The sequence below is a fragment of the Phoxinus phoxinus genome, assembly GCF_949152265.1.
Source record: "Phoxinus phoxinus genome assembly, chromosome: 2".
Lineage (NCBI taxonomy): Eukaryota > Metazoa > Chordata > Actinopteri > Cypriniformes > Leuciscidae > Phoxinus > Phoxinus phoxinus.
Genome location: NC_136877.1, coordinates 30,760,678 through 30,773,806, shown reverse-complemented (window position 1 = coordinate 30,773,806; position 13,129 = coordinate 30,760,678). Strand labels below are relative to the sequence as shown.

At 36.4% G+C, this 13,129-nt stretch overlaps 1 long non-coding RNA gene across 1 annotated transcript in view; it reads right to left on the bottom strand.

The window, feature by feature from the left end:
* Positions 1–1,125: 1,125 nt before the first annotated feature.
* The window catches only part of LOC306994698, a 77,750-nt gene continuing 65,746 nt past the window's right edge, over positions 1,126–13,129 (bottom strand). The window contains exons 2-3 of the long non-coding RNA XR_013796725.1: positions 4,337–4,369; positions 1,126–2,910 (exon numbers count right to left, since the gene is read on the bottom strand). This is a non-coding gene — a long non-coding RNA (uncharacterized lncRNA). The remainder of the gene's footprint in view (positions 2,911–4,336; positions 4,370–13,129) is intronic.

Below are 13,129 nucleotides of genomic sequence, written 5' to 3'. Positions count from 1 at the left end.
TTTTACTTCACTTCATTGCTGCTAAGAGACTGACATGAAATACAGTAAAATTCCCAAAGCGATCACAACCTGAAGCATGTATGTGTCCAGAGCTGTTGCTGCAACTCTTTGACAAAAATTACAGCTACCCAAATATTTTAAAGGTTTAGCTTTGTAAATGAAGTTTGAAGGCTGTCACTAAACCACTACTGTTCATTTAATGTCAAACATGTTTCCCTACTGCTACATGTTGTAGTTAATAAACCATCACATCACAGATCTGTGGTTTGGTTTGTAATATTCTCTTGGTTTACATGATGTGCATAACAAAAATACTTCGGTTCAACCATAATTATCCATTTGAGTCTGTTTGAAAACAAATAACTCCAGAGCATGCCTCAGTGCTCAAATCAAAATGTTTAATATCTTCTGAAGTGACATAATTAATAAAAACAGAGCATGCTATATGTTCCACCACACTTATAAAGAAACCAGAAGCACATTGATGTTAGACACCAATACTCTTATTATGCTGTCAAGATATAAAGATGAATGGTAGTTAATGGGTGATGCTTTGCTATATTAATTAAAAGCTTGGTCTGAGCACTCAAACTGAGGTATCAAAGTTTATGCACCATTCACATGAAACCAAACCCTGCTTACAGAACTTGTGGTGTCACTACAGGAATGTTCTTTCTTTCTTTATCTTATACCATCCTCATGTTGTCTTGAAGATGCTTCTGTTGTTATGGACAGGTCTCACAGTCAAATGAACAAAACACAGGCACATAACATGCATTCCAATCAAAAGTAATTATTGGTAGCTGATTTTAATACAACATGAGTTCTGACGGTTATATAATATAATATAAATGTTCCTTTATTTTTAACTGCATTTTTTAGTTTTCCCCACATGTATCATACTGTACATTTATTTGGCCTCACGTTATAATTCACTCTCTGATTCAGTTGAACTATTAATAATAAATGGAAATGTAATATATGTTAGTGATTGTCTTGGTTAACTGCCAAACCTAAGCAATAATGCATTGCAACATTCAGCCCAGGAACATATACAACTGTCTTGGGTTTTGAAACATTGGCATGTTGTCACTGAGCCTGTGTAAGGTGATTTTGAAAGCTTTTCAGTGTAGAAACTGTCACTCTTTATTATCATTAACATTATCAATACTTAGGCAACTTATAATTTACAGGAATTATAAACAGACAGGAATATTAGACTACACCTGGCTCTTGTTTTTCTAAAATATTCATTTGAAACACCTTACTTTTGTCTTCCATGTTGCAATTGTTTAACAAAAATATTTCAAACAAAGTCTCTGCTAACACCTGCACTCTAAGAATCCTAAACAAATGTCAAATTGTGATGCATTAGACAGTCTGGTAAACTAGGGCTTGTTACGTCACTGTGTTATAGTGCACTGAGATGCCCTTCAAATCTTCATCAAAGTATCACCAAGTCCATAAGACTCTTAGCATCTGTGCGTACCTACTGTACAACCCCTACTTTGTGCCATGTGCAAGCTCAAGAATGCCTGGCACTGGATCGGGTCAGCACATACTGCAAGCGGGCCGAGGCGCAGTCGAAGAAAGAACTTTGCCCTTCCCCTCCCCTTCTCGTCAACAGATGGAAAAATCCAGTCCAATCCAAATCCGATTGTTTGCAGTGATCAAAAGCCGCTGTCATGGAATAAAGTTCACAAGCTTTCCTTGAGGACAAATGACATGAGAAAGAGAGAATGTGTTCTGACAGGCTGATACAATGGCAAACTTGGCAGCGAGAGGTTGCCATTAATTTGATAGTAGTCATATATCAACTAAAAGTGTGTGTGTGTGTGTGTGTGTGTGTGTGTGTGTGTGTGTGTGTGTGTGTGTGTGTGTGTGTGTGTGTGTGTGTGTGTGTGTGTGTGTGTGTGTGTGTGTGTAGTAATGCAGACTTGATTAAAGCAGATTGTTAACATGCCTTTGCCTCACTTGAATTAACTCTTCAATTCAAAGCAAGTGAATCACATATAATAAGCACCAAGAAAGACATTAAACCAGCGGATCTAGAGGAAACACTTCGGCTTTGAATTGTTCGTTATTAGAAAGCAGCGGCATCTGTACAGACAAGCTCTTGATTATAGAGGAGTGCAACAGAAATGCTGACACACAAAAATCACAGACACATGAATACACACAGTCACACACACACTGGATACCTTGCAGTGCAGATCCCAGAGGGGTCAATAAACATGTTCACATGCCTTAAAGTTATTGTTCACCAAAAAAAGAACATTCTGTCATCATTGTTGTTCCAAACCGGTATAGGCCTATATAGGCCGCCTATGACTTTTTTTCTTCTATGGAACACAAAAGAAGATATTTTAACATTGTACATTTATATAGATTAATACATAGCATATTACAAGCAAATATATATAAATATTTTAGCGTTCCTCTCTACCTTATCTAATAGTAATTCTAAATATCTCTCTTTTTGTATTTATGTTTTCGTCGAAGATGAAGTCCAGAACCATAAGGGAGGAGTTCTATATCTTAACCATCAACATTTATCAGAGAAAGATAAGATGTTTAAGTTAGAAAACAGAAGGATGGGGATTAGGTTTGTTCCAGGGATGAGGCCAGAAATGTTCAAGTGGGTGGGCCTTCGTAAAACAGGATGGGCGGATGAGTATGAAAACTGCTGCTGCTGCTATCACCCTAATAGCTTTCCTCAGTCATTTAGGTTCCAGCCCAAGCTTCAGTAAGAACTAGCTAGCGCACAGATGTAGCTGGGAAGCTGCGGCAGCCAACTTCGATAGGAAACAAGACTGCATTCCATCCTTTAGTAGAAGCCTCATCAATCAGATATTGATATCCTGGACAGAAGAACCATGTCTGGTTGAAGTGTAGTCACCACCACCTCTTCTGGGAAGACAAGCTTCTTTATAAGGTCAACTTGAATCATGCATCATAAAAAAAACTGCACACGTCAAGTCACCTTCATTTATATAACGCTTTTAACAATATAGATTGTTTCAAAGCAGCTTTACAGTGATAATAGGAAATTACAGTAACAGAGATTGTTTGGCTTTACAGCAGCTCTAGAATAAAGTTATTGTCCAGCTAAAGTTAGTTTTGATTGATTGATTCACTTCCGTTGCAAAGATCATTAGTTATTAACTTATGGGCCGCTAACACGACACCGTTCTAACAAAAAACACTAACCGCGCTTCGCTCAAAACAGTGCCTGGTGGCTCGAGAACGCAAACCCTGAATTAGATTCCAAGCTGCAAGCCTTGAAAATTTTGGAAAAAAAGGTATCTCTGCGCAAACCTCATAAACGAATATATATGTACGCAGGCCTTTTTTCAGTCCTTTTTTTCACAAATGTCCACTTATTTCAAATTGCCATGACTTATTGATCATATATTTTTTAATTAATTGCATGAAAAACAATAAAATGGCTCTTCTTTTTTTCTGTCAAGTATGTCAGTATAAAGAGGCTTAGGCTATATGAATTAATGTTTAGAATTTTTTAACTATAAACATTGAGAAAATGTTTGTACTTACCTTTACATGTCCTCCTGCAATATTAGTCTGAGACGACAGAACTTCTGGTTAAAAACAGAGTTATAGGAATTGCCTGGATTCATATAGCCTTGGTTTCTTGCAGCAGTACAATTTGGATATCCAATTTAGGCTTTTTTATCAACTGATTGATATTTGCTTTGCCATTTTCAAATTCAACAAAAGCGCGAATCACTAGTTCGACTTTTACAACCTTGCATCATAAAGATAAGATTGTGGACGGGACTAACAGAAACTGACGAATCACATTAAGTTTTATTTTGACAAGCGTGTGCACCTATAAAGAGAGGGAGAACTAAATTGCCTGCAATGGGAACTTGCATTCAATCATTATCTTAGCTAAATAAATAAAGTTGTAGTGTGATACAACGTTTATTATAGTTTTTATTGTTTATTCAATTATTTCATACATCTATTTGGGAAATAGACAACTTTTAATGGGGTAGGCCACAATTAAAAATGCTTCGCCACTGGTTTGTTTACTCTGAATGTGATAAGTGATTATTAGGAAGAGTTACAGTTATTTTGTAGAACAAGCAACAGCTGAGCGTCTACACATTGCTGTTGATGACAGCCTCATGATCATGACACATTCTGTCCTGCTGACATCAGCAGGACACCCCCTCCACAATTCTACTGTTTATTTACTGAAGCTCAGTGTCTGATGTTATCACTGCGGGGGTCATCATATCAGTTATGAGCTTATCCCATGCTGCTCTTCATTTTAATGCTACAAGAATTCAAAAACAAATAAGACACTTACCTGAAGCCCTATTGCTGGGTGCTGGTGGTAGGACTGCAAGAGAAAGACAGAAATAAAGAAAAGAATAGGTTGATTAGTTTGATATGATAATTCAGGGTGCTCTTTCAACTTTGCACACTTGTATGTACCAGGTTGATTTTTTTTTATTTTTAAAAAAAGAGCGAGAACGGTTTTTTTTAAATAGGCCTACAGATTTTTTATTATTTCGTTTTCAGAAGTTTCGAACACAATGCATTCTGCAATTGGTGGTGTGGTGAAAACGACAAACATTCAACAGTGGTGGATGTACGTATGCACTGTTGGACATTGTTAGTGGAGAAATTAAACTAGTGAGAGTGTGAAAGTGATACTTTCTAAAACTCCACAGGGCCAAAAGTGCTTGTTTCTGTATATTTGAATAGTTAATGAAATCATACAGATGCTATACAATTATTCCAGCAGTCAATCATTATGAATCTGCATATTTACTGACATCTCTATTCCTGGCAAACACTGTAAAGAAGACGGGGTGTGATGACCACATGAGTGTCTGTGTCAGAGGATATTTTGGTATCAGATGACTTCATATCACACATATGGTGTTTGGTCATACCCACACGCCATGAAGCCTGAGTGTGTTTGTTTCCATTGTGACACAGCATGTTCTCACTTGAGTATCAGGGGACTCTAGAATGGAAGCTCCTGTACTCTGACATGACTGCACTCGATGAGCCGTGACTTGACTGTAAATGGTCTTCATGAGATGTCGGGAGGGTTGTTCTTCAGCCCTTTGGTTTTCAGTCTGCAGATGAACCAGTGGTGTGTAAGTGTTCTGGTGTTCTGAAATGAGGAAGCAGAGTAACCTCTTGGTTTCTTTTTTATTCCTGTGTAAATTCATCCTGTGTTAACACAGTTTCTATCTTCTTACAATATCAATTAGAATAGTTTTGTCTATAATATTATATTAATGTTTTATGTATATTTTATTTTATTTTTTTCAATTCAGCTGGTGAGCTTTAATTCTGTAATTCATTTCCACGGCATCATCACTAACAGGGTAATCAGCCAATCAAAGTGTGCAAAGTTCAGTTTTTCCTTTTTTTTTTTAGCTAAACTTTACGAGCTCAAAAGATATAACGTGTCCTTCTGAACCACTGCTGGACAGTGTAACTTGACAATTTTTTAAAATATTTGTTTTACAGTGGTTTTATCATGTTAAAGTTTGTCATCCTAATTTTTTTATAAGGCACTGCTTCCTTAAAGAAAATGGCCTTGGTTGAATCGCTGCTTTTGTGTGAATAAGTAACAAGTGAAGTTTGCTTTAGTATTGGTGTCTTTTTGCCTCAAATTGACTTTAGTGTGTGTGTGTGTACAGGATAACAGGGTCAGGAAAAACTCTAGGACAAATGAACAATTAATAATTCCCTGCAAATCTACAAACACTCACAGCGTTCAGCATAAAATACACAAACATTGCCCGACACATGTTGGGCCCTATTTTAACGATCTAAAACGCAAGTGGCAAAGCGCAAGTAACTTTGTGGGCGGATCCCGGCGCTGTTGCTATTTTCCCGGCGGGATAAATGACTCTTGCGCCTGGCGCAAATCTAAAATGGGTTGGTCTGAAGTAGCTTCATTATTCATAGGTGTGGTTTGGGCGTAACGTGAAATAAACCAATCAGAGCGTCCTCTCACATTCCCTTTAAGAGCAGGCGCGCTTGTTCCATGGCGGATCGCTATTATAATGGCGGATTTGCCAGCGCACGCCAGGAGCGATTCACAGCGGAGGAGAGCGACGTTCTCGTCAGGGCCGTAAAACACAGAGAAGTGACATTGGGGATGATGGGAGAAACCCACCCAAATTAGCTTCGGTTAAACAGGCGTATAATAATTTGGGTAAATGTGTAGCCTAATCTAGATTAAAAAAATAATAAATCTAGATAGATCTTTTTCACATCTTCACGGACACAAAAATGATTTCCCTCGTGTGTTAATATTTTTCCTTGTAATAATGTATGATTTGCAAAAATGAAAACTGCTGCGTCTGTTTATAATTATTAGAGAATCAAAGTGGATGCGCGTTAACACGCTACATTATGGCCAAGCACGCGCCCTTAAAATACCATATCACTAACGCGCAACGCGCCACTGTCTTTAGACTGTTTTTTTCCTGGTCAATGGCGCAATTGCTTTCTAAAACTGGAAAATAGCACCATGGAAGTTTTGCGCCGGAACACGCCTCCTCTTTGCGCTGAACCGCCCCCGCGAGCGCAAGTTCATTCCCTAATTTACCGACGTACGTCTGTGGAGGGAAAAGTCCGCTGTGCGCGGGTGCAAAATAGGAATGATACATGCGTCGGTGTTCAAAGTCAATTGCGCTGGGTGCAAGATAGGGCCCAAAGCCTGTATCATACTCACACCAGGCATCAAAACGCACAGACAGGCATGTCTCAAACACAAAGAAGAACACACTGCTTACTCTCATACACCCCCACACACTGTTCAGATTATGAGGCAATATGTTTATACAATTACAAAACATAAAAAAATCAGCTGGACATGTCACTCTATGATAATTCATCTATAATAAAACTTTAGCAAGCTTTAGCACATTTCTTTATCAAAGCGATTGAGTTTTCATCATTTAAAGTGCCCCATTTTGCTATTTTAAAGGTTCCTAATTTTGTTTAGTCTCCAACAGGTTTACATGCATCAAAGGTCAAAAAGCTTTCATTTTCTCATAATATAAATTGCAAATCACCTACCGGTAATTTCTCAAAGAGTCTGAAAACGGCTCGTCCGACGATTCAGTTTCTCCAAGACCCACCTTTCCGAGAGCTACTCAGCCCTGATTTGTTAGATGGCCCAATCTGTTGTGATTGGTCGACTGCTTACAGAGCTTGTCGGAAACAAAACGCCTCATTACCATAACTGAATTTTAGCTCCGGAGGCTTCCTAAAGCTCAGCGATTGTACACACTGTAAAGACAGTAACAATGGCGTCAATATCAATGTTATGGTATGGGATTGTACTTCTTACGCAGATTACGTCTTTATGGGGTTAACAAGAAGATTATGCTGTTGTTTTACAAAGCTGTTTTTAGAAAGTATTGTTAGAATAGCTAGGAACTCACCGCGCCTTAAAATAAGTCCATATGAGGTGCGTAGACAAAAACTTCAAGAGCGTCTGCACACTTCCCCAAAGACAAGAATCAACAAAAAAGCGAGATAAAATCAATGCTTTACTGAAGAAAGGGCAAACGTTTCTGTCACTTGTGACCTATATCAACGCCAGCTTACAATGAAAGTATTGTTAGGCATGATATTACGGTATGGTAACTTAACTGTACAGCTTAAATCTAAATTGGTGCACCTGGTACTGACAGCATTACAAATCGTTGGGCATGAAGAACATCTTAATCTTCAAGATTTATATGACAAATGCATTCTCAATCATGCAGGCACAGAAGAATGTAAGTAATCAAACTCACTTTGTCCCAATGCGCAAATTAAACAGATAGGCCTACAAGAAATCCTTTGTACCTGCATTTGTGCGAATGTTGAAAAAGTGTTTAAACACAATATACTTACAGATTGTGATTCAGAGGAGCAAGTTGGTCCAGCTACTTTAATAGGGCACATTGGGCACTGTGTAAAATTAAAGCAGGCCAATGTAACACAAAGACCAACAGGCCATCTCAGGATGAGATATCACTTTGTTAATGATAAAAAAGATTAAAGATAAATAGCAATGTTCAGAATAGAAGCATTTATGCAAAACAGGAAATTATGTCTTGCTCTTTTTAGAGAAAGTATAACAATGACAAATACAAATTTTCAAAATGTTCAATTCTCACTACAAAGAATGTTTAAAAAGTCAAATAATATACATAATATATCTCAACATGCAGAAAACTTTTTTTTAAAAGAAATTAATACATCTATTCAGCAAGGACACATCAAATTGACCAAAAGTGTTACTAAAGACATGTCCAATGTCACAAAATATGCACTTATTTTGAACCTTATGTTCATTTAAGAATACTGAAAAAAGCATCACGGTTTACACAAAAATATTAAGAAGAAGAAGTGTTTTTTAAAAATTCAGCATTGCTATCACAGGATTAAATTTCATCTTAAATTATAGCAAAACAGTTATTTTAAATTGTAATAATATTTCATAATAATATTACTGTTTTACTGTGTTTTTGGTTGAAGTAATTCAGCCTTGGTAATCAGTTTATAGTTAAGATCATATAATGAGAAATCAAATTTCCTGGTTTTTAAAATTGACACATATGTACATGCTGAGAACTAAAAAAAATAAAAAAAGATTGAAACTGAGCTGTAAAAACTGCTAATTTAGTGCTCTTTCTGTTCAAAGATGATAGATGGATTAAACATGCAATATGATGAGGACATGTTATGACGTCAAAACCATTACTGTAATTGTTTGCTAATGTTATCACTGAATACTGGGAGGAAGACAATGTAATATTACCCTTGTCCAGTTTGATAAAATGTTAAATAAATAAAGAATCTTTAAAACTCTCCAGCGCTATACTTGCAAACTTCACTACTTCTCTGAGAACATTTGGTTGAATCGTACTGTTCTGCATATGTGACCCTGAACCACAAAACCAGTCACATGGGTCAATTTCTTTTTTAGGATAGGACAATATTTGGCCGAGATATGACTATTTGAAAATTTGGAATCTGAGGGTGCAAAAAATCGAAACTGAGAAAATCACCTTTAAAGTTGTCCATTTATGTTCGCGACTGTGCTGCATTCACTCACAAAAACAAATGTTTTATATATTCACGGTAGGAAATTTGCTAAATATATTCACGGAACATGATCTTTACTTAATATCCTAATGATTTTTGGCATAAAAGAAAAATCGATAAATTTGACCCATACAATGTATTGTTGGCTATTGCCACAAATATACCAGTGCCACTTGTGACTGGTTTTGTGATCCAGGGTCACATATTTTGTGTTGTTAAAGTTCTCCGTTTGAGAGACCATCATAAAATGAAATTAGGACACAGGTCTGATGTATGGTCAGAAATCAATAAATCTTTAAACTCAGTTTGGCAATTCTGTGACTAGAAACCATGAGGGATTCACAGGTGCCAAACCCCCTGTTTCTCAATAAAACAAAAATTGAAATTGTGTTGCAAGTACAGTTTCATGAAATGAAACTCTTTGTTTCAGTGCAAACAATAACAGTTTAGCCTATTCAAATAAACATATTGGAACACCGGGTGAAAACTGAATCCCCCAAGTCAAATGTGCTAACTTTGTGCCTTACCGAATCATTTGGATGATTAAATTATGTTGTCGTTCCAAAAACATTATTCATGTAGCAATACACTGAACCTGCAGCCATAGCGTTGCTTGCTGAATGCCCATTCACAGGTGCTGCTATTGGCAAACATGTTTGTGACAGAAGAAAATAAAAGTGCATAAAGAGTTACTGCAGAATCTACTGTTGCAGTAAAAATCGCAAGCACAAATAATCAATTCTGATTGAAATCCCTCCATGATAGCACACATACTGAAGATTGTGAAACTGCACAGAAAACTTCCATTCCATTTCATCAAGCTCTGCATTAATTCTGCATTAACTGTTTAAAATATTGATCAAATTAAGTCTTCACAACGAAAATGACAACATGGCAAATCAACATGACAAAGTGGCTTTAACCAAATAATTATATAACCATTTTACAAAAACTACACACTTTTAAAACTCTTGGAAGACAGTTTAAAAAAGCAAGTCAGTTTATTAGAGTAATTTGTATAACAAGTGAGAAAACATTGTTAAAGGATTAGATTGATGTCTACCTTTGTGACAATGATCATGTCTGGGATGCTTCAAACAGTTCATAGGCTGTTCATTTTTACCTCCTAGTTATGATGAATTAATTTGTACTGCTTTCAAGGAGACAATAAGACAGGGAAAGAACAGAAGTGTTGATAGAGAAGTGCTGGGGGGCTGAATGAGGTTCATTGTTGACTCTCTCAAGACTCAAAACTCAGCATTAAGAAACAGTGTTGAAAGAAAACTCCCTTTGGCTAACATACTCCTCCACTTCCCCACTTCCGCTTCTCTCTATGTACATATTTTTCACTCTGTTTCTATCTTTTTCCTCCCTCTTTTTCTTTACCTCTTTCTGCCCCCATGCACCCCACTTATAGTTTGAGTTATGTTTTTTGGACAGAATTATTATCTGAGCTCCAGAATGCAGAAAAGCAACAAATCACTCAGGGACTATTCTGTTCCCCTTGCGTCTCTGGGGAATGTGCTGGTAGCAATCAAATTAGTGCAATCCATTAAGAGATTTCACAGCTGTCAATGATGTATAGTGCAAAAAGTTCATTCTTCTCTCTCTGGACTCTTTCAGAAGAGTTATTGAGTGAGTTCAGTGTTATATTGGACTCATTTGTGTGTGTGTGTGTGTGTGTGTGTGTGTGTGTGTGTGTGTGTGTGTGTGTGTGTGTGTGTGTGTGTGTGTGTGTGTTAGAGTTTATATGTTTAGCTGTCTTTGGAGACGGTGTATCTTTACTTAGGGCTTACAAACCAAATATGTCAAATGTCCACACCACGTAGATATATATATAGACTGTATACTATATACTATATTAAAAACAGGCTAGTCTCGTCAAAACTGAGGTATGGACGAAGTATATAAGCTACATTATGTCTGGAGAAAGAATGATAATGATAGATGGAATGATAAAAGCCATGGGTTTGCTATCATATAGAGGGCTAAGGCAGCTCCCCTTGAGGAAGTTGAGGTTTACAATTAATTTATTTTCCCCTAAGCTCCACTATTTTTATTTTTTTCCTTGGCCGTTTTTTTTTTTTTTTTTTACAACTGCTTATCATACTCTTTCTGACCCTTATAATTAAACAGGCTGCTTTTTGCTTCTGTACTTTAAAGACTCGCACACACAAGTTACATTTCTTTGCTAATATGCTAATAGTCTAAAAAGTCACTGCCACGTGTTCTACTAAATACTAGCTTCTAGAAAAAATTCCTCATCCAGTGAAGAGCCATTTCAGTTTCAAATATAGTCAAGCTCTGTTAATCTGTTAAACCTATCCACTGACATGAATTAATAAATAAACTACTTTGAATCATTTAATGTGAAAAGCAGTAAATAAATTAGTTTAAAAATGATGTACTCTAATAGTGGGTAAATAAACACTTAATACAAAGATGTCTTTGATTAGATGTGATAAAGTGATTAATACAGTGTTTGTGTGGTGGGAGGAGTGTCTGCATGCATGGGTGCATTTTAACTTCGACCTGTCAGACTGGTTAAGAATAGAAAGAGCATTAATTGATGTAGAAGGTTGGCAGATATTTGGGTAGTGTGAAGGTGTTCTGTTTTCATGTCATCACTTCGGAGGGAGAATAACAGTGAGGAGAACAACGGCTCTTATTTCATCATTCTGAATTCAAGAAAAGAAAAGAAAAAAATGTTTCTGTTACTCTGACTTGTTTCTCCTGTTACATCACTAGCCTCTCTAGTACAATCCATCCATGCGCTACGGTTTAGTGTTCCACTGAACCCTTTCTACTCACACTTCCCAAGACCACACACTCATACACACCAGTTTACATCCCTGATCACTGCACTTACTCCATCATCTGACTGTGCAGTTCTACTGTTTGTTTTTCGGTTTACTCATCAAATTCCACAAATCCCTTCAAATTAGGAGGGAAAAAACTCAACAGTATTTTCATATAAAGGTTAAAAAAAAATGTTTTGTAGCTTGTGCAACATCATCCATTAAGTTCTTCAATGAACATTTGTCTTGGAATCACCAGCTGTAGCCCTTTTTTTAACCACCAGAATAAAAAGAGGAAAGTGCTTTTTTTAACATAAAGAAGAGAAATGGTTACAACAAGTTTTGCTAGGCTGGAAATGACTGTTCATAGACCAAAACCACCTAAATTAGTATGCATAGACAAAATCTATGTTCACACCACACGTATACACAAAAAGTTTACAGTATACAGTATCACTTATTACAAATTCAAATGACTATTTTCTAATATTTTGAATATGTTTTGAAATGCAAATGATTCCTGTGATGGCAAAGCTGAATTACTGTACTTCATTCTTCAGTGTCAATAATGCTGATTTGGTGCTCAAGAAACATTTCGTGTTATTATCAGTGCTAAATATTTTTGGTGGAATCCATGATAAAAATAAAATCCAGGATTATTTGATGAAAATGAAGTTTAAAAGAACTATTAAAATAAAGAAGAATTTATATTTTGAAATATAAATCTTGTAACATAATACATTTATTATTTTCTTTCATAAAAAGTATTGAAATATTTTTTTTTTACACCGTGAAAAGATGACAGTTAAAACTATAATTTGAAGTGTCATGCTTATTCGTCCAATATTTCAATATTTGTAATCAACTTCTGCCAAATCATACAATGACTAAAATCCAACAGTTCTGCAACCGAATGATAAAGAAATCTAGTCCTAAATTCTGAGCATGTCTCCACAGGGGGAAACAGAATAAAACCTGGAGACGGTTGTTGGCTCAGCTGGCTATTCTACACGTAAATTAGACATTTAACTGATATAATTCAATGTGTATGTAAAATTAAAGATACATCTGAAAGATTTGTGCTGACAGGTACAGAGAGAGAGGAGTGATAGATGAAATATTAGTGTTGGCAGGTTAGAGCATGGGTGCTGTGTACTGAACATCTCTCTGTCTATCTTTCTTAAAGAAAAGAACAATGCATAGCTTTCACTCTTGCAGACAAGTTCAAT